This window comes from Petaurus breviceps, unplaced genomic scaffold, assembly GCF_028583685.1.
Source record: "Petaurus breviceps papuanus isolate PSGF00001 unplaced genomic scaffold, PetGlider_PUasm1.0 90784, whole genome shotgun sequence".
NCBI lineage: Eukaryota > Metazoa > Chordata > Mammalia > Diprotodontia > Petauridae > Petaurus > Petaurus breviceps.
This window is the reverse complement of record NW_027187345.1, coordinates 2,362,844-2,382,191: the sequence shown is the minus strand read 5'-3', so window position 1 is coordinate 2,382,191 and position 19,348 is coordinate 2,362,844. Positions and strand designations below refer to the sequence as shown.

At 37.6% G+C, this 19,348-nt stretch overlaps 1 protein-coding gene across 11 annotated transcripts in view; it reads left to right on the top strand.

Moving 5' to 3' along the window:
- Nucleotides 1-19,348, top strand: part of TIAM2 (TIAM Rac1 associated GEF 2) — a 310,489-nt gene that overhangs the window by 127,952 nt on the left and 163,189 nt on the right. For 8 of the 11 annotated variants that reach the window (XM_069069617.1, XM_069069612.1, XM_069069609.1 and 5 more), the window contains one exon: nucleotides 16,180-16,311. The exons of the other annotated variants lie outside the window; for them this stretch is intronic. The gene's annotated coding sequence lies outside the window, so the exon portion shown is untranslated. The remainder of the gene's footprint in view (nucleotides 1-16,179; nucleotides 16,312-19,348) is intronic. 11 annotated transcript variants of the gene reach the window in all.

Below are 19,348 nucleotides of genomic sequence, written 5' to 3'. Positions count from 1 at the left end.
ACATCATTGTATTTTTTGTTATTATCTCTTACTGATGATAAGATACCTCACAAACAATTGTAGAAACTATTAAGAGCAGGCATAGATTGAACAATGCCTGGTTTCCTTTTTAGTCAGACTAAATCTTGTCAGCTATGTTGATTTTTAACAGACTTATAACCACAAGCTCCTGTCCTCTTTATAACCTTGTAACATATGTCTAAACTGACTGTAAATAATAGTATGTTACAAATAGCAATAGATAAGCCCCTTCCTTTTGCATTTTGGCATTTAGGGCTAGAAAGCAGCTCTTAAAACCTGATCATTCCAATGATGACTATGAAGGATGTGTGGAGATGCAAGATAAATGTTGGATAAAGAGATTTTAAGTGTAAATGATAAGGTGAAAGATAAATTGTCCTTCCACACTGGTCTTTTGCTTTAAGAAAAGTTTTAGAATCCTTTTGAGAACTAAAGATTTTCATTTTTCAAAGAATTGGACCCTAATCCTTTTTTGTGCTACTGCTTTTACTCCAAGGGCATTATTTTGAGTGTGTTTTGCAAGGTTGGGTCAGGAGGTATAAAGGGATGAAACTTTCATTTTAAATATTTGACAAAATTCTCCTATCTTTGTGCATGTTCATTTTTCTATATGCTTCTCTGTTCAGATGTCCAGCTACAGACAATCTTTGTATCTTTTCGTGTGATCACAGAATCTGAGTTAGGATGGGATCAAGATAGAAGGGAACTTAGAGGTCATCGAGTCCATTTCAAAGATAAGGAAACTGAAAGGTTCAGTGACTTGCCCATGGTCTACAGAAAGTGACAGAGATGGGATTTTAACCCCAAGTTAAGCATATTATCTACTATGCCAGGCTGTCTTTTGTTGGACTTCAGAGGGCCTCGTAGGCTAACCCTTGTATGAACAGGGATCCCTTTGCAGTGACCCTGGCAAGTCATTATCTAGTCTTCTCTTGATGTTTGTATCCTCAACTCACTATTCAGTTTTCTTTTGTTTTACAAAGTATACTCTTTGTGTATCCTATCTAGTGCCAGAATATCCAGCTATACTATATTTTTGAGAGATTATTGTTTGTTTTTAAGTATCTTGATAAAAATTCTATTAAATACTTGTGGAAGGGTGATCTTTGTTTCTTGTTGACATTATATACATCTTCAGTGGGGAGACATGAAAGCCAGGCTTACTAGGAGGACTATAAAATAGGTTTAAATGAAAGTACAACATAGGGGGTAGTGAGGAGGCAAAGCGAATTGAGTCTGGGTTCAGGAAGACTCATCTTCTTGAGTTCAAATGTGTCCACTTTCTAGCTATGTGACCCCGCTAGCCCTGTTTGCCTCAGTTTCCTCATCTGTAAAATGAGCTGAAGAAGGAAATGGGAAACCAGTATTTTTGCTAAGAAAACCCCAAATGGGGTCACAAAAGTTGTACATTACTGAATTCCTGAACAACAACAGATAGTATTGAAAGAAATAATATAAAAAAAATTATAGATGGTAGTTTCACACATTTGCATAGCAAAGTATTGAAATTTATATTGTTGGTCATTGGATTATAAGGTTTTACAGTTAACTTGATAGTTAATGGCACATGTCCAGTTATGGTGGCTTGAATGTCATATTTTCTGTCAAATCCTCCTCTTATGATTATGAGCTTCTTTCAGAGCTTAGTACAAGTACTGTCTTCTGCAAAAAAAGGGCACTTAGTCCACCTTAGCTGCTAATGCCTGCACCTCACTCCAATTACCTTTTATTTATGTTGTTTATATTTCTATGTATACATTGTTGTTTTATCAGATAAAATATAATTTTCCTTTTTAATATTTATTTTTCAATATTTACTTCCATAAGATTTTGAGTTACACATATTCATCCCATCTCTCTACTCTCCCCACCCCAAGATAGCGTGTAATTTTATATAGGCTCTACATATACATTCCTATGAAATCTATTTTCACATTAGTCATGTTGTAAAGAAGAATTACAACCAATGGGAGAAACCGTGAGAAAGAAGAAACAAACAAACAGAGTAAATAATATGCTTCAATATGCATTCAGACTCCATAGTTCTTTTTCTGGATGTGGACAGCATTTTCCATCATGAGCCTTTTTGAGCTGTCTTATATCCTTGCATAGCAAAGAAGAGATTGTCTATCAAAGTTAGTCATCACACAATGTGGCTGTTACTGTGTACTGTTCTCCTTGTTCTGCTCATTTTACTCAGCATCAGTTCATTCAGATCTTTACAGGTTTTTTTTCTGAAGTCTAACTGCTCATCATTTCTTCATTCCTTAGTTCCTTCATTCCTTTTTGCTTTTTTGGCGTGGGGAAGGCAGGGCAATTGGGGTTAAGTGACTTGCCCAAGGTTACATGGCTAGCAAGTGTTAAGTATCTGAGGCCGGATTTGAACTCAGGTCCTCCTGACTTCAAGATCGGTGTTCTAATCACCTAGCTGCTCCTGCTCATCATTTCTTATAGCACAATATAGTATTCCATTACATTCATATACCACAACTTGTTCAGCCCTTCCCCAACTGATGGGCTTCCCTTCAATTTCCAATTCTTTGCCACCACAAAGAGAGCTGCTATAAATATTTTTATACACGTGAGTCCTTTTCCCATTTGTATGATCTCTTTGGAATACAGACCTAGAAGTGGTATTGCTGGTCAAATAATATGCACATGTTTATAGCCCTTTGGGCATAGTTCCAAATTGCTCTTCAGAATGGTTGGATAATTTCACATCTTCACCAACAATGCATTCATTAGTGTTCTAATTTTCTCACATCTTCTCCAACATTTATCATTTTCCTGTTTTATCATCTTTGCTTATCTGATAGGTGTGATGTGGAATCTCAGAGTTGTTTTGATTTTCATTTCTCTAATCAATAGTGATTTAGAGCATTTTTTCATATGACTATAGAGAGCGTCAATTTCTTTGTCTGAAAACTGCCTGTTCATATCCTTTGACCATTTATCAGTTGGGGAAAATAGAATTTTCTTGAGGGCAGGGACTTTTTTTGTGTGTGTCTTCAGCACATCGAGTATAGTAGGCACTTGATTTTTGTTTTTAGGTTGATTGATTTAAATGTCAGGAAGCTTTGAATTTTATTGTTGTGGAACCATAACACATATTAAAGATGTATATGCCCTTTTTATAATCAGAGAATACAGATATCAAATCAGATCTAGAACCATACTTGGAGATCAACGAGGCTAAATCCTCTCATTTTATAGATAAGGAAAGCAAAAGGCCCAATGAAATTAAATGATTTTCCCAAGTCAGGATGGAGAAGAGCTTGGACTTTAATCCACTTCTTCAAATTCCCAATGTTCTTCCCATTGACTGACACTGCCTCTTTGATTTGTGTGCAATGTTACTTATTTTGATATCTTACTTTGTAAATCTTCTCCTTGCCATCTGCCCTAAGAATATATGGTCTAGTCTAGATCACTTTTATAGTTGAGGATGAGAATAATCTATTTTCTTTGATTCCTCCAAAATAATGTAAGTGCTATATTAGTCCATTGAGAATGAGTGACAGATTTGCTGATTTGAGTGAGATGTCCTTAATCTAAGATGAGGAAAACACATATAATTAACTGAGAGTGAGCCAACATTTTACTTTCTTTTCTTAGATTTTATGTTCTAGATTAAAGCTCCTAGAATGAGTGTCTTGTCTCTTCCCAAGTATTCTCAGAAATATTAAACCCTATCTGCACAGAGATAACTAAAAAGAGACAGAAAATTGGAAGATTACCTTTGGTATAAGCATGAGTTAAGGTAAAAAATATCTTTAGAAAAATAATACAAACTGTTGATAAGATAATTGGCTCCAGGCTATTTTAGGACAGAGATTGGAATCACTGTATTATTTCCAAAAGACATCGATGCAGTATGCTCAGAGTTAAATCAAGATACTACATTTTATCAGGAAGGGTATTTTAGAAAGAAAGTGACAAACATCTTGATCTTGCCCACAATGCAAGTACCTGCTATATTTGGTTTTTAGTAGAATGCAAAATTCTAGCAGGCTGGGACTATTTAATTTTTGTTTCTCTATTTCTAGCACTTGATACAGTGCTGGCACATAAAAGACATTTAATAAAGTTTATTGATTAATTCTAGTCCCTGTACCTTAGGAGAAATATGCAACAACTTTACTGAAGTCCAGAGAAGTGTAGCTAAAAAGACTGGGAGATGATCTTTTCTTCAAGGAGATACTCAAAGGAGTTGAAGTCTTGTCCAAAAGGACAAAAACAATTTTAAGACCTGTGAAACCATGAAATAGTAAGATAATAAAAATGGCCTTGTACCTTAAATATTAGTATTCTAGGGAGATTGTAACTCTTGAAGGCAGAGAAAGTTATAAACTGTTAGACAAATGTTAATTATTAAATAAAAGACATTAAATTCAGTTGTGACCATGGGCAAGTTACTTCTCTCTGGGTCTCAGTTTCCTCATCTGTAAAATGATATTAGACTAGTTGATTCCATAGATAAGATTCCGTCCAGCTCTAAATTTTTTGAATTATGGAATAAATAAATCCAGTATCATTTAAAGGGAAAAGAAGCACCAGTATCTAGGGAGAATCAGGAAGGGCTTTGCATAGGAGGTAGTACCTGAACTGTGTCATGAAAGAAACTAGAGTTTTTAGAGGTAGAGTTGAGGAAGGAGTGAATGGGTGACACCTCATGGAAGGGCACAGAGATGGGAGATGGAAGGCTTAGTTCAAGGAAGCAAGCTGTCTGGGCTAGAACAGAGAATTTGTGAAAAAGAGTCATGCCAATAACTGGAAAGGAAGGTGGGAAGCAAGATTATGGAAGACTGAGTAGTCTATGTTTTATCCTGAAATCAATAAGACAGCACTGAAGGTTTTTAACAAGGAGAGAGAAATCATCAGGCTATGTATGCATTAGAATAGGAATTATTTTGGAAGCTCTGTGTAGGGAGAATCAGAGAGGATAGAGATTGGAAACAGAGATCAATTAGGAAGCTAGTGCAATAGAGTAGGGGTAGAGGTGATAAAGGTCTAAATTAGGGTGTTGGTCATGTGGATGGAGAGAAAAGAACAGGTGTAAGAGATGTACTGGGGGTAGATTTGAGAAGACTTGTCAACTGCCTAGATGTTGAGAGTGAAAGAGAATAAAGCATAATGAATGGTGCCTGCAGGGGTTGTGAACCTCACTGATTGAAAGGTGTGGGTTACCCTGAATCGATACAGGGAGGTTTCGAGGAGAGGCCATTTTATAGGTGAGTGTGATGTGTTCTGTTTCGAACATGTTTAATTTGAGATGCCAGTGGGGCATTCAGGTGTCAGACATGTGCAGCAGAAAGTCAGAAATATGGGCCTGAAGTTCAGGAGAGAGATTATAATAGGTTATATAGAATTGTAAGTCATCTGTGTAGAGCTGACAGTTGAACTCATGAGAACTAACAGTATCCCTGAGAGAGTATGTTGACAGAAGAGCACTGAGCCAGAGAAGATAGAGCCTTATGTTATATCTACTTTTAGGAGTCTGTATGGAGGATGATCCAGCAAAGAAAATTGGGGAAATAGTTGGAAATATTGGAGGAGAATCTGGAGAAATGAGTGTTACAGATGCCAAGGAAGAAGAAATCCAGGAGTAAGAGGTGTTCATTAGTATCAGCAGCTGTGGGGAAGTGAAATAGAGGAATGAGGAAAGGTTGTTGGATGTAGCAGTTGAGAGATTGTTGATAATATTGGAGAGAGCAACTTCAGTCAAGTGTTCTGGTCTGAAGCCAGATTGCAAGTGGTTGAGAAGTGAGTGGGAGGTATGGAAACGTAGCCAACAAGTGTAGATTGCTTTTTTAAAATTGCAGTTTGATTGTGAAGAAGAGAAGAAGGGGGAAGAGAAGGCAACAGGTATTTAATACCTACTATGTGCTGGGTACTGTGCTAAGCATTTTGACAAATATTCTCATTTGATCCTCATAAGAACTTTGTGAGATAGGTTCTGTTCTTATTCGCATTTTACTGTTGGGGAAACTGAGGCAAACAAAAATTAAGTGACTTGCCCAGGGTCACACAGCTAGCTGTTTCTGAGGCTAGATTAGAGTGAAGGTCTTTCCAACCCTAGGCTCAGTATTCTATCCACTGTGTCATCTGCTGAAGACATATAGTTTGATAACTCAAAGGAATGGCAAGATCTAGTGAATTTTGTTTAGGAAAAAAAGTTTTGATACTTTTTTTTTAACAACATATAAGATCCTTCCTTCCCCACCCCCCCACCCCCACCCCAGCTCTGTCCATTAGGTCTTCATTGCAGTAAAGAAAACCGTTAGGCAAAACCAACTGATGCAATGACCTCATCTGACAGTTTTTGTAAAATTCCGTATCTGTATTTCCCCCACTTCTCTCTTGAAAGAAAGGAAGTCTTTCCTCATCTCTTCTGGGGAGCCAAGATTGGTCATTACAATTACTTAGCTTTTGGTTTCATTTTAATATTCTTTTCATTTACATTATCGTGGTTCATGTGAATATTGTTCATTTAGTTCTACTTTCTTCCAAATGAATATTTTTTTTAAAGATTGAGTCTGTTTTTTAGTCTTAGGGAAAAAGCCAGTGATAAAAGAAAAGTTTCTGTGGGGAGAGTGAGGAGACTAAGCTCTTTCTGACTGTCTCATCTGGTTATAAATAAGGGTTTGAAGTCTGTTGTCCTATACCACTTTTGTTAGGGAGTTTGTATGGGATTTGTAAGAAGGGAGTAAGGAGCTGACCATGGCCACCTAATCACACTCATCCTTCTATTCTGGACCTGGGCAATTTCTAGGGTGCTGTGTTTCTGCCCTAAGAGTTGGTTCTCAGTTCACAATAGATCTTCTTTCAAATAGGCATGAGTAGTATATGTGCTGGGGAGAATTTCTGTATATCATATATTAATAATATTCCAGGAATGGGTGGGTCAGAACTTTTATTGTTGTTTAGTCATTTTCCAGTTGTGTCCAACTCTTGATGAGCCCATTTGGGGTTTTCTTGTCAAAGACAGAAATAGTTTGCCATTTCTTTCTTCTGTCAAAACCTTACCTGTGATAAAGTCATTGAGTAAGGAATCTTCAACTTCCCATTGTCACTAAAGATATGGGGCAACCCTTGCCAACAAAAGGTTGGGCTCACAAATAAGAGTTAAAGAAGGCAAAGCAAAAAGAAACTTTCTACAGGGAGAAGCTAAAGAGTAGGCCTAGTGAGCAAAAGAGCTCCCCAGGATTAGAAGAAGAAAAATTATGAGGTGAATTACGGCCAGAGAAGAGATTGGTGCCAGGTGAAGAGAGCTTCAAGACCACGTCCAGTATGGGAGAAGCATGTGGGAAGCTTGCTTGGAGCCCAGCAAATTTGGATGTGCTGTCTCCTGGGAGAAGCTGTCTGTGAAAAGTGGGCAACTGGCATCCCTCCCCTTCTCTCTACCCATATGATCACAACCTTAGTTCAGGCATTCTCTACAGGACTATTGCAATAGCCTCCTAACTGATCTCTTTGTCTTCTACATAGTTCCCAAATTAATATTCTTAAGATACAGATCTGACTGTAACAACTGGCCTCCTGAGAGATTTTCAGGGCTTTCCAGTTGCCTCTAGGATAAAAAGGCAAACTCTTCAGCCTGGCATTTGAAACTCTCTATGATCTTGTTTTCACCTACCTTTCCAGTTTTATTTCGTGTTATTATTCTTCCATCTACTGCAGTTCCAGACAAACTGGTTTTCTAGCTGTTTCTTGGATCCAATATATCTTTGATTTCTTCATCTTTAGATAGTCAGAATGTACTCTCTCCTCACTTATGATCCTACAGATTCTTTTTTATATGGGAAAACTTTTTTATTGTAGGTGGAGTGGGATAGCTGGACACAGTTTAGATGATTCCAGTTTTGTTGGCAGTGTCTATGGTATTATAGTATGGAGCAAGTTGGACATAGGTTTCTTCTCTCCATCAGAACATATCAATGTGTTGACCTTGGCCACACTGATGTCATACAACTTCTTTACCACCAGCTTGGTCTGATGCTTGTTGGCCTTGATGTCCACAACGAAGATAAGGGTGTTATTGTCCTCATTCTTCTTCATAGCAGACTCAGTGGTCAAGGGAGGCTTAATGATGGTATAGTGATCAAGCTTGTTTCTCCGAGGGGCACTTTTCCGAGGGTATTTGAGCTGCCTTCTAAGTCTTAGTGTCTTGGCTTGCTGGAAGGTGGGAAACATTTGGATCTTCTTTTTTGTGGCTGTGGACACCCTTCAACACTGCCTTCTTGGTCTTCAGGGCCTTGGACTTGGCTCTATCTTAGAGGGACAGCTGTTTCCTTCTATGCCTTTGGCATCATCTTGGAGGAAAGGCCTACAAATTCTTTATAGTTCAGCTAGAGTTCTAGTTCCTGTAGGAAACCTTCCATGAGCCTCTCTCGTACCTTGTACCCAGGAAGTATTCTTTCTTTCCTCATATGAATTTATTTGTGTTGGGTTTTTCTAAATGAAGATAAACTCCTTGGAGGTTATTTTGTTTTTTGTCGTATCCCCACTGCCTAGCCTAGTATTTTGTGCTTACTAATCATCTGTTCAGTGTTTGTGGCATTGAATTGGGTTGAGATCAGGACTTTTGAGGGCATTCAGCTAAGGATCCTACTTCTCATACTTTGTGATTAGCAGGGTTTTTGTTTGTTTTTTTAAGCAATCTGGGTTAAGTAATTTGCTCAAGGTTACATGGCCAGTTGTTTCTGGGCAGGTGCTAAGTGTTGGAGCTCGGATTCGATCCCCAGGTCATCCTAACACTGAAGCCATTGCTCTTACTCGATGTGCTACCTGGCCGCCCCTTTTTTGTTTTTTTTTTTTGCAAAGGCAATTAGTCTATACAGTGCAAAGATTTCCCTAGAATTCTGAGTCAGAGAGTAGAAACATATTCCAAAATGACCTTTCCCTTTGTGCAATATAAGGCTATTATACAAGGCTGATAATAATGAGGATCTCTTACAGCTATAGAAGCTGTGAGATTTTATATGTATAGATTTTAGGATTTCCTAGAGTTTAATAGTTTTTTAAAAAATAAATTATTCCCAGAGAATTGGTAGGGAATTGACTTTCTGAAGAAAAATATTATAGACCAGTAAGAGTAGGGACTTCATTAGAGATGGATAATCATTAAAAAATGGACTTAAGGGGCAGCTAGGTGATGCAATGAAAAGAGCACCGGCCCTGGAGTCAGGAGAACCTGAGTTCAAATTCGACTTTAGACACTTGACACACTTACTAGCTGTGTGACCTTGGGCAAGCCACTTAACCCCAATTGCCTTGCCTTCCCCCCTCCAAAAAAAAAAAAAAAGAAGACCTAATTTGGTGTTAGCCTTTATGCAGGAAACAACCTATAAGCTATTTATATTTAAGCTCTTTCCAAGTTTTTTCATTCTTTCTCTGAATCTCTGACTTAGGATTAAAAAAAAAACAGAATAGATGCAAAATGATAGGATAAAAGACCTTTTGCTTTAAATAGCCTTGCTATTCATGGAACTCTTTTCAAACAGCAAACTAGAATCATAGGAGGACGGGGAAAGTTACTAGGGATAGTATCATGGAGAAAGGGGTCAAAGGACCAAGGTCATGAAAGTTTCTTAACCTTTCTGGGCCTCATTTTCTCTTCTGTAAAAGTAGAAATTTGGGTGCTATTGAATCTAAAGTCCCTTTCAGCCCTAAATCTGTGATCCTGTGGCATCTCTTTATATGAAAGCACATGCTGTTGGGGGTGGGGAGGAGATGTTATTTTCACTCTTTTGAGAGAGTTGGAGTTTCAGGCGAGCCATGCCCCTGCACTAAGGATTTAAGATATAGCTGTGAGTTCTCTGTCCATCTTCAAAGGTTTTACAAAGAGGTTCCTTTTACTAGCACCTCGTGGTCACATGGCTGATCCTTGAGAGATGTGGGACAAATCCTCCTTGGAATTTTTCTCCCACAGGAAAGAGGTTCTCAGTTTAAGGAAAAAAAAAAAGCTACATGTGAGCTTTTAGTGAGCACATGATGTGCACACTTGTCTGCACAATCAATACCTAACCAGAAAAATCTTTCTTATAAAAAAATAGTGGGGTCCCGACCTTACTCAAAAGCAAACTGTGACTGTGAAAATTACTCTGCTTCAATAGATTTTAAATGGACTATGTTTTCTTTTGTACTTTTATTTCTATGATTTTATTTTCATTAATGCCACATTTTTCATTTCTATTGATGTGGAGGTTGTTTGACTTTACAGATGATAAAATTCATCACTGTTGCATGGAATAAAGAACCATGCTGCTTTAAAATAGATTTCATCAAACCTATATGCAGTTTATTCCTTCCACATTGTGGGGTTAGCAGCACAGAACCCCTGGTAATCTGGAAAATTTGTGTAAAATATTTTGGCCCTCCCTTCGTATCAGAGAAGAAGTTTGAATTATTATGATATTAAAAGATAAAATATATTGATATTATACGATACTATATGTATATATATTTGATGCATTTTTGAGTTTCTGAGCTTTTTCCTGTGTCATCTTCTGCCCTTCCTTTTGTGTGTCATATGTGGCTTCTTTGAAACATCCCCAAATTCCCATTTAATTTCTAATGCCAACCTGAGATTTATCCAAATTGTGATGGGGAAAGTCATGCTGTGAAAAGGATAACTGTAATAGGATAAAAGTCTCATGAGGACCAGACATCTATGGTCTTAGCATATAAAATATTGCTGAATTGTTATTATTATGAAAATAACAATAACTTGCATTTACACAGTGCTTGAATACCTACAAAGAACTTTATTTTCATTAATAGTGTGAGTTAGATGATGCAGTTAAGATGATCCCCATTTTACAAATGAAGAAAATGAAGTTCATAGAAGTTCAATGGCTTCACTATGTCACACAGCCAAGATTCAAACAGTTTCCTGATCCTGCATTCAATACACTTAACATTATAATAATTTGCTGAACTTTAAAGGAATTAATTTTTAAAATGATACAAAATATTTTCAAAATGCTATTTTATACTGCACATGTGAATAGAATCATATAGACTTTTGTCTTCTATATATTGATCTATTTTGGATATTTAATTTTTTTAAACGCTATTGGATAGTTTCCTTGTAAATGGTCCTACTATTCTATATACAGTGTTTTCTTTTTTTTTCTTTTTTAGAGGGGCAATTGGGGTTAAGTGACTTGCCCAAGGTCACATGGCTAGTAAACATACAGTGTTTTCTGAGACTTTATACCTGGTTATAAACAGCTCAACAAGTTGGTTGAATAGCATGCTTTTTAAAGAAAACACTTGTTAAACCTAGTTTTTATTTTATTTGCCATTCAATCAACTTTTTTTCTAATATGCTGAAACATATAAATAATAGCTATAAAAATTAAGGCAGTGGACATATATTTGGGCACTGTAAGGCTTACAGTGAACTTCACATATATTTTATCTTCTGGTCTTTGTGAGATGTTGCTGATGCAGACATTAAAATTTTATGTTGAAATTAAGTTGCTTAGGTTTATACAACTGGTCAGTGGCAGGACTGGGATTCAAATTTACATTTTGTGAATCAAAATCCAGTTTATTCTCCATTATATGAGAGCTTGAAATGGAGGAGCTACATATTTGTTATGAAAATAGCCCTACTTTGGGGTGGCTAGATGGCGCAATGAATAGAGCACCGGCCCTGGAGTCCTGAGTTTAAATCCAGCCTCAGATACTTAACACAAAAACTAGCAATGTGACCTTGGGCAAGTCACTTAATCCCAATTGCCCTCTAAATAAAAAAAAAAAGAAAATAACCCTATTTTTAAAAATGTGATGATTAAACTGTATTATTTAAACTATATTTATTGATAGTTATATACTGAAAAAATCTACCTGTAATGTCTTGGTATTACTACTGCAGTATGTTTGTGCTACAGAAATATGATTGAAATTCTAGCAGTAAAAAATCTGCTGACCTGTTGAATCATGTGATTAAAATACAATTTCAGTGGTACCTATAGAGTAATTCCAGTGGAAATATTTTGGCTCCCATAGGTATTTGGTGCAATATTTAGAAAATGTATATCTGCATTCGGGAGCAGCTTGGGGACACAGCAGATAGAGTACGGGGCCTAAAGTCAGAAAGACTCTCTCCTGAGTTCAGATCTGCTGTGTGGGCAAGCCACTTAACCCTGTTTGCCTCAGTTTCCTCATCTGTGAAATGAGCTGGAGAAGGAAATGGCAAACCACTCCAGTATCTTTGCGAGCAAACCCCAAATGGGTCACGAAGAGTCGGACATGTTGAAAGGACTGAACATAAACAACATACCTCCTCTCCAACTTATTTCCAGTTGATTACCTAAGCCTTAACCTAGAGTTCTCATAAAAGTGCCAAGGGAAAAGGAGATTTTGAAAAAGAATGCTAACAATCTTAACAAATCATAGGAAAACCAAATCTAACTTTATTGCTGGTGGTTGTAAAAATTCGATCTGATTAATCAGCAAACAAATGTTACATGCTAAAGATACATGGGCAAAAATTAAATAGACCTCATCTTTAAAGAGCTTACTTTTTATCAGGGAAGACAACAGGAACATAGATAAGTGCACCACCCCTATCAACAAGATAATGGTAAGAAGGGTGTAGCAGGGAGGATTATATAAGGAGGTGGCCCTTGAGCTCAGGGTGGTCCTAGGGTAGAAAGAATCTGTGATTCTTAGGGTCACAGAGGAGGAGGGAGTACACAAACCAGGGCCAAAGTTCAAAAGATGAAGATGGCCTATCATGGGTGATAAAGAACAAGAGCCAAGCATTTTGGATGGATTTATAAAGTATTTGAAGACTGGAATGATGAGATTAGGGACAGGTCGTGAAGGGCTTTAAAAGTCAAATAGAGAAGTATATATTTAATCCCAGAGCAAATGGGAAGCCACTCAGTTTTATTGAGGAGTTGCAGAAATTATGGAGGAATTGTTTAAAGGGTCCCAAGGCACATAGAAACATTGGTCAAGATATTAATAGACTTTGTCTAGTACAGTAATGGGGGGAGGGAGTAGAACTTAAAGTGACTGAAAAGAGGAGAGTAGAATTGAATACTTTTGATATAAATTACTGAAAACTATGGGCCAAAATCTATTTTATTCTGAAGAAGAGGGAAATGTGGATGGAGTGTTGAAATATATCTAGAACTAGAAAAAAATAAAGGGCAAAAAACTTGATCTCTGTGCTGTGTGTTTGAGAGAGATTTTTCTTTTAAAAAGTCACTTGAAATGCTTTCCATTTCTGTGGAGCCATATATTGATTTGTCTGGATGACTCAGTTTCCTTCCGGGTCTCTTCCTGATACTCTAAAAAAGCCTCGAATCAAACCAAACCAAAACTTGCAGGTGTTTTGGAGTCATTTGTCCTGGCTTATGTCTATCTCAGTACTTCATTATATATTGTCTCATCTTCTTTTCATGTGTTTAAACCTTATTTCTCCAATAATATTTACATTTCTTTGAGATCAGGGATTATGTAATATGCTGTAATAGTTGAATAGACTTACTTCCAAAATGATTACTGGATTGTTGAAATGACAGGATATTTTTCTGTTAATACTTGTCGACACTGTTTAATTTATCCTTTCTTCCCAATGGCAGTATTTCATTCTCATATTCAGTGGCTTGATACACCTTTCTTAGTGCCAGTCAAGTCAAGACAGGAAGAATTGATTAAGCAGAGACTGTTCTGGGCATTATACTAAGTGCTGGCATACTGTGCTAATTACAGGTGGTCTTGGTATATTTTGAGTCTTATCCTGTAAGAAGTTTTGGGAGAGGTGACATTAAGAATGACCTTATCAGGGCGGCCAGGTGGCTCAGCGAGTAAGAGCACCGGCTCCAGTGTTGGGATGACCTGGAGATCGAATCCCGGGCTCAGACACTCAGCACCACACCCAGAAATAACTGGTTGTGTAACCTTGAGCAAGTTATTTAACCCTGATTGCTCAATTAAAAAAAAAAAAATGACCTTATCACATTTCATGAAGGAGAATCTTCACTCTCCTTTCACCATCAGGGAAGCATGGTGTGGTACAAAGAGCCCTGTATCTGGCATCAAGAGACAAGGTGTTTTATTTGGATATTCTCCCCCAACTTCTGGAAATGAGTCCTTTATTACTTCTCTTTCAGTGATCTCTGAGATAACGAAGACTTTCTGTGACCTACTTCAGGGAAACCAGAGAAGATATGAAAAAATGTAAAACTTTTAAGCTTCTGTTTTATTTCAAGATGCCAGATTGGATTTGGTCAAATTCAGTAAATTTCTTCCAAAGTTATTATGGAAGAGTAGGAGACAGAATGGTACAAAGGAATGAGCATTGAATTTAATTTTATGTTTAAGTTTAAATCCTGTTTTTGCTCTGTACTACTTGTGGGGATACTGTATATATCTGAATATATCTTGTATGTTTGTTTTGCATTTTCATGTTGTCTCCCTCATTAAAATGTGAGCACCTTGAGAGCAGTGACTGTATTTTTGCCTTTCTTTGTATACCTCACACATAGTAGTAGTACCTGGAACGTAAGTAGGTTCTTAATAAAAAATAAATATGGACAAAAAAATAAAACCTTAACTGGTCTATCCTCCAGATTTCCCCTTCTATCCATGTCTATGTTGTAATCATTATAGAAGCCAACCTAGTTTCTCAGCACCACTCTCTGTGCTGCTATCACAGTTGCACTTACCCAGATACATATTGTTTCTTGTTCTGATAATCTTCTGCCCTTCCCCCACTTCCTTCTCATCCTCCTCCAAAGGTGCATGCATGCTTTGCTCACCTTTTTGATCACACCACATCACTGTTGTTAAAGTTCTATAATGATGGTAAACAGCTCACAGTCATATGGCACTTCCCTCACAACTTTGTGATGTGGATAGTACAAGTATTGTTCTCTCTATTTAACAGATAAGGAAACCCAGTGAGTAAGTATTAGAACTTGGACTTGAACTGAAGACTTCCACCTCCTGAACTCCCCTTTCTGCTATTACTATTGCTCTTCTGAAAGGATTGCCATGGTTGTAAATCAGGTCCAGCACTTCATAACCTGTTATAACTCATTCTAGGTCCTTTCACAGCTTCACAGTCTCAGAGCTGAAAGGGGCCTCAGAGGCCACGTAGTCCAAAGAGTACCTGAACAAAACCCTACTTACAGTGTGTATAACAAGTCATCATCCGCCTTTGCTTAGAGAGTTCCTGACCCATAGTAAACTCTTAATAAATGCTTGTTGAATTGAGTAGAATTAACGTTTGAACTGTATTTGTTTCATGAGACATGTTTAATAGATTTTTTTTTCTGTTTAAATAGAAAGTTTTTTAAAAATTGTATTTTGGGGGGAAGTCTAACTAGATTTGATCTTTCATCTTTATGTTTGTGCTTCTTTAAGTGGCTTAGTGTTAAATAGAGCGTTGGGCCTGAAGTCAGAAAGATCTGAGTTCAGACCTGTTCTCAGATACAGTGTGATTTTTAGGCAGGTGACTGTAATGCGAATGTAAATTTTAAAGATCTTCCCTGCCCTAGGCTAAAGTGCACCTGAAGCCTGGGGTGGGAGGCTTGTTTTTCAGTAGATACTTCTTGATTGGCCAGTGAGTCAATAAGGTTGTTACATTCTCTGAGCCAGGAGAAGGCTATATAAGCCCTGATGTGTAGCTTTGTTTTGGGACTCACTTTGAGAAGTGTTCTGTGATTTGATCTGAATTCTGGGAAGCCGTTGTTGAGAGTCCCCCGGCTTTGAAAAACCCAGATGCTGATTTGGTATGGATGTAATGGTTGGACAGTTTGGAAATCTGTCTACTTGATCTGTTTCTGTCTTGATAATTCTGCCTGTATGCTTTGAAGTTTGGGGTGCTGACCTTTTTCCCCTGAACAAGGTAAACGATATATGTCTGACTGATTAAAGTAAGCTTGTTAACCCATTTTGAGTTGCTTTCCTTTAACAAAGCAGATCCAAGAACCTGTATGGGCAGCAAACCCTGAGGACGCGCTTGGGGTGCTTGCTGCTACAGTGACTTAACCTCTTCTGCCTCAGTTTACTCAACTGTAAAATGGAGAGAATACCACTCACCTAATAGGGTTGCTGTGAGGCTCAAATGAGATAATATTTGTAAAGAAGTGGCAGCCACTTAATAAATGCTTGTTTACTTCTATTCATCAGAAATAGTTCCAGTGTTGCACAGGGATTGAAGCATTGGACTAATGGGAAGGCATCATGGTATGGTAGAAAGGTCACCAAACCAGCAATCAGTGCCTGTGTACTACTGTCCCATTTCCCACTGTGTGACTCTAGGTAAGTCGCTCCATTTTGAATCTGCTTCTACACTGTCGAATAAAGGGAGTCGCTCAGCCCTGAAATTGTCATCACCTTTATTCTTGTTCTCTTTAATTTGTTTTTGTATTCTCCCCCTCAACTTAACTCTTTGGCCCTTTCATTTAATAAAGTGCCTTGGGGCCTTCCCTAACAGTCTGCCATCCCTTTCCAAACAACCAATGTCCCTCTTTTCTACTAATTCTGAAATCTCATTCCCCACCCCACTGTTTAAACTTCCAAGTTACTCATGGTTCCTCTCTTTGCCAGAGGCATTTGTACCATACCTTGTACATACTGCAACCTCTGCTTTAACTTGTGTGTGTTCAGTGTTTGTACAGTTGGCACTTGACCATATATCTTTTTAAAAAAATGTTTTTATAGATTGTAAAATCCTAAAGGGCAGAGACCATGTGTCTACTTTGCCGTGTAGAACACAGCATACAGATGGGTGCTTTCATAAATCCTCTGGATGATGAGGGATATGGTATTTATGTTAAAGATTGAATTTTTATAACTTTCCATAAAACTACATTTCAGCCACTCCAGAAATTCTGACAATATTTCCCGAGAGTGTGGATGATCTCGGACCCAGTTAGAGCTGATCTACTCTTGACTAAAATTACCACATAAGGCTCTATAAGCGCTGTTGCAGATGTCATGATTTCTTATAAAACAGGTGTGAATGCTTAGGCTCTTCTTGTAATAAATTTGCCAAGGAAGGCGATGAACGATGTGAAAACTTGTGCTATTTTCTCTGTGGAATTTATGACTTTTTTCCCCTATCTTTTTGGCTGTTGAATTTCCAGTTGGTTTGAATACTGATTAAGACCCTACTTCACAGGCATTTCTTGCTGCAGATCAGTGTATTTATTCACCTTATATGTAGGGCCCAATTCAATTGAAATGGGTACCAGTGGTGCTTGGACAATTGATGCCTTGCTTTTGAAGGCCTTAGCAGCTTGCTTTCTCCCTACTGTGTTAAAAAGGATTAACCACCCAGGGCATAGTCTCTATGGAGACCAGACAGTCCATTTGCCTGCTTCTTTAGACAACGTGGGTTCAAGTCTCCTCATGAATAGAAATAAGCCTTGTGACACACAGTTCATGTATTTTGACCATGGTTCATTGAGTTAAGAAGGCCAAAACTGGTTTGGGAGAAAATATGCAAGTTTTATATTTAAGTTTTGGTACTTGGAAGGAGTTTAGTTTTGGTTTCTTTGAGGACAGTTTTCTTTTGGCTTTTTTTTGTAATAGATTGACTTCTTACTACTCAAGAACTTATTATGAAAGTCCTTGAAATCAGATTTTAAGGGGGCAATTATATAATAAGCATATGAAGTTTTTGTGGTACATATAGCTGCCCTTCTTTAAAATTTATACTCAGCAAATAGAAGAACCTTCTTGTAAATAAGTAATTTTGCATGATGAGATAGTTGAGCAATTCAGATAAAAATTTTTAAAAAGATAACCATAGAATCTTGCAGTTTTTCTGCTCACTGCACTCCAGATCCATTAAAGCTCATTTGCATTCTTCTTTTCCTCTCTTTACCCATAACCATATGTTTATACTATTTATTATATTATGATATATAATTATAATTATATATCATAATATGTAATATCATGTATTATATACAAATATTATATACTTTATTCTGCTCCTTGGAAAAGGTTTAAAATAGCAGAGATGGTATAGTATTTAAGTTACTTTTAGGCAGGAACTATTTTTTTTTTTTTGGTATCCACATATACCTAGTACAGTGCCTTGTGTGGATGAAAGTTGAATTCATTTGAGTGTAGGTCTTAGGTCCCATACCACAATTGTAACTTCATTAATCTTACAGTTAGAATATCAGGTCAGTATTTCCTATTGTTGTTGTTCAGTTATGTCTGACTTTTAGGGACCCCTTTTGGGGTTTCCTTGGCAAAGTGGCTTGAAGTAGTTTGTCATTTCCTTCTCCAGCTCATTTTACAGATGAGGAAACTGAGGTAAACAGGGTTAAGTTGCCCAGGGTCACACAGCTAGGGTCACACGAGTCTTCCTGACTGCAGACCTGCCATTCTGTCCACTCTGCCACTTAGCTGCCCTGATATTTCCTAAGTGTAGGGATATACATTATTTCTTTTTGTTTCAGAAAAGTAAACTTATTTGATCTTGCCCATTTCTACCTACTTCTCTAATTATCATTCTAGTGCCTAAGTCTTGGATGGGGAAACTATTTCCATACAAAGACCTCAGGATGTTTGCTCAATCTTATGTTATTTGTTATAGGGGTATGGGATTCCCATACAGGATCATATAGAGGAATCACAGAGTTATAAGGGACCTCTGAGATCTTAGAACCCTCTGTAGCCAGGGGTGTTTTGCACAGATGTGAATCTGCCCTTGTGCAGTTACTCCCAATTGAAGCACTAAGGATCTTTATAATTGAACACTCCTCTTCCTTTCTCCCCTTCACCAATCAGCACCTCATCCCTTCTCAGGCCTCAGATCACCATCTGTCCCATCAGAAAACTTCCCCTCTTTATCCCCACCCCTCAGCTTCTTTACATAATCCTTCTGGCCAGACTGCTCAGGGTTGTAGCCAGGGAACAAAGCAGAGTCCGTCCAGTGCTCCTGGTTTACTTTACTCTAGACTCCAGGTCACACAGAAGTGGAAGCTTTGAGAATCTGATGCATCAGATCAAGGACAGGTTGTAGGTAAGCACAGGAAAGATGGATCTCGCATCTCCTCTCAGGAGGCATTTTCCTCTGGAATTCAGTAAGTCCATGGATTGATTGTGTTGGTGGATTTGTGTGTGTCTTCTGCATTCTTGGACACTGGTGATTTGTTCGTTTTCATTTATTTTGGTAGGTTTAATTCTTGATTATGATCTTGACTTTAAACCTATGTACAGTTTTTAATGAATCTCTTCATTTGGCTATGAGATTAATAACATATTTATATTTAAAACTACTGTCAGGCTGTACAAAGATGCATCTCAGCCTATTTCTTCCGCCTTTGGGAGGGGTTGT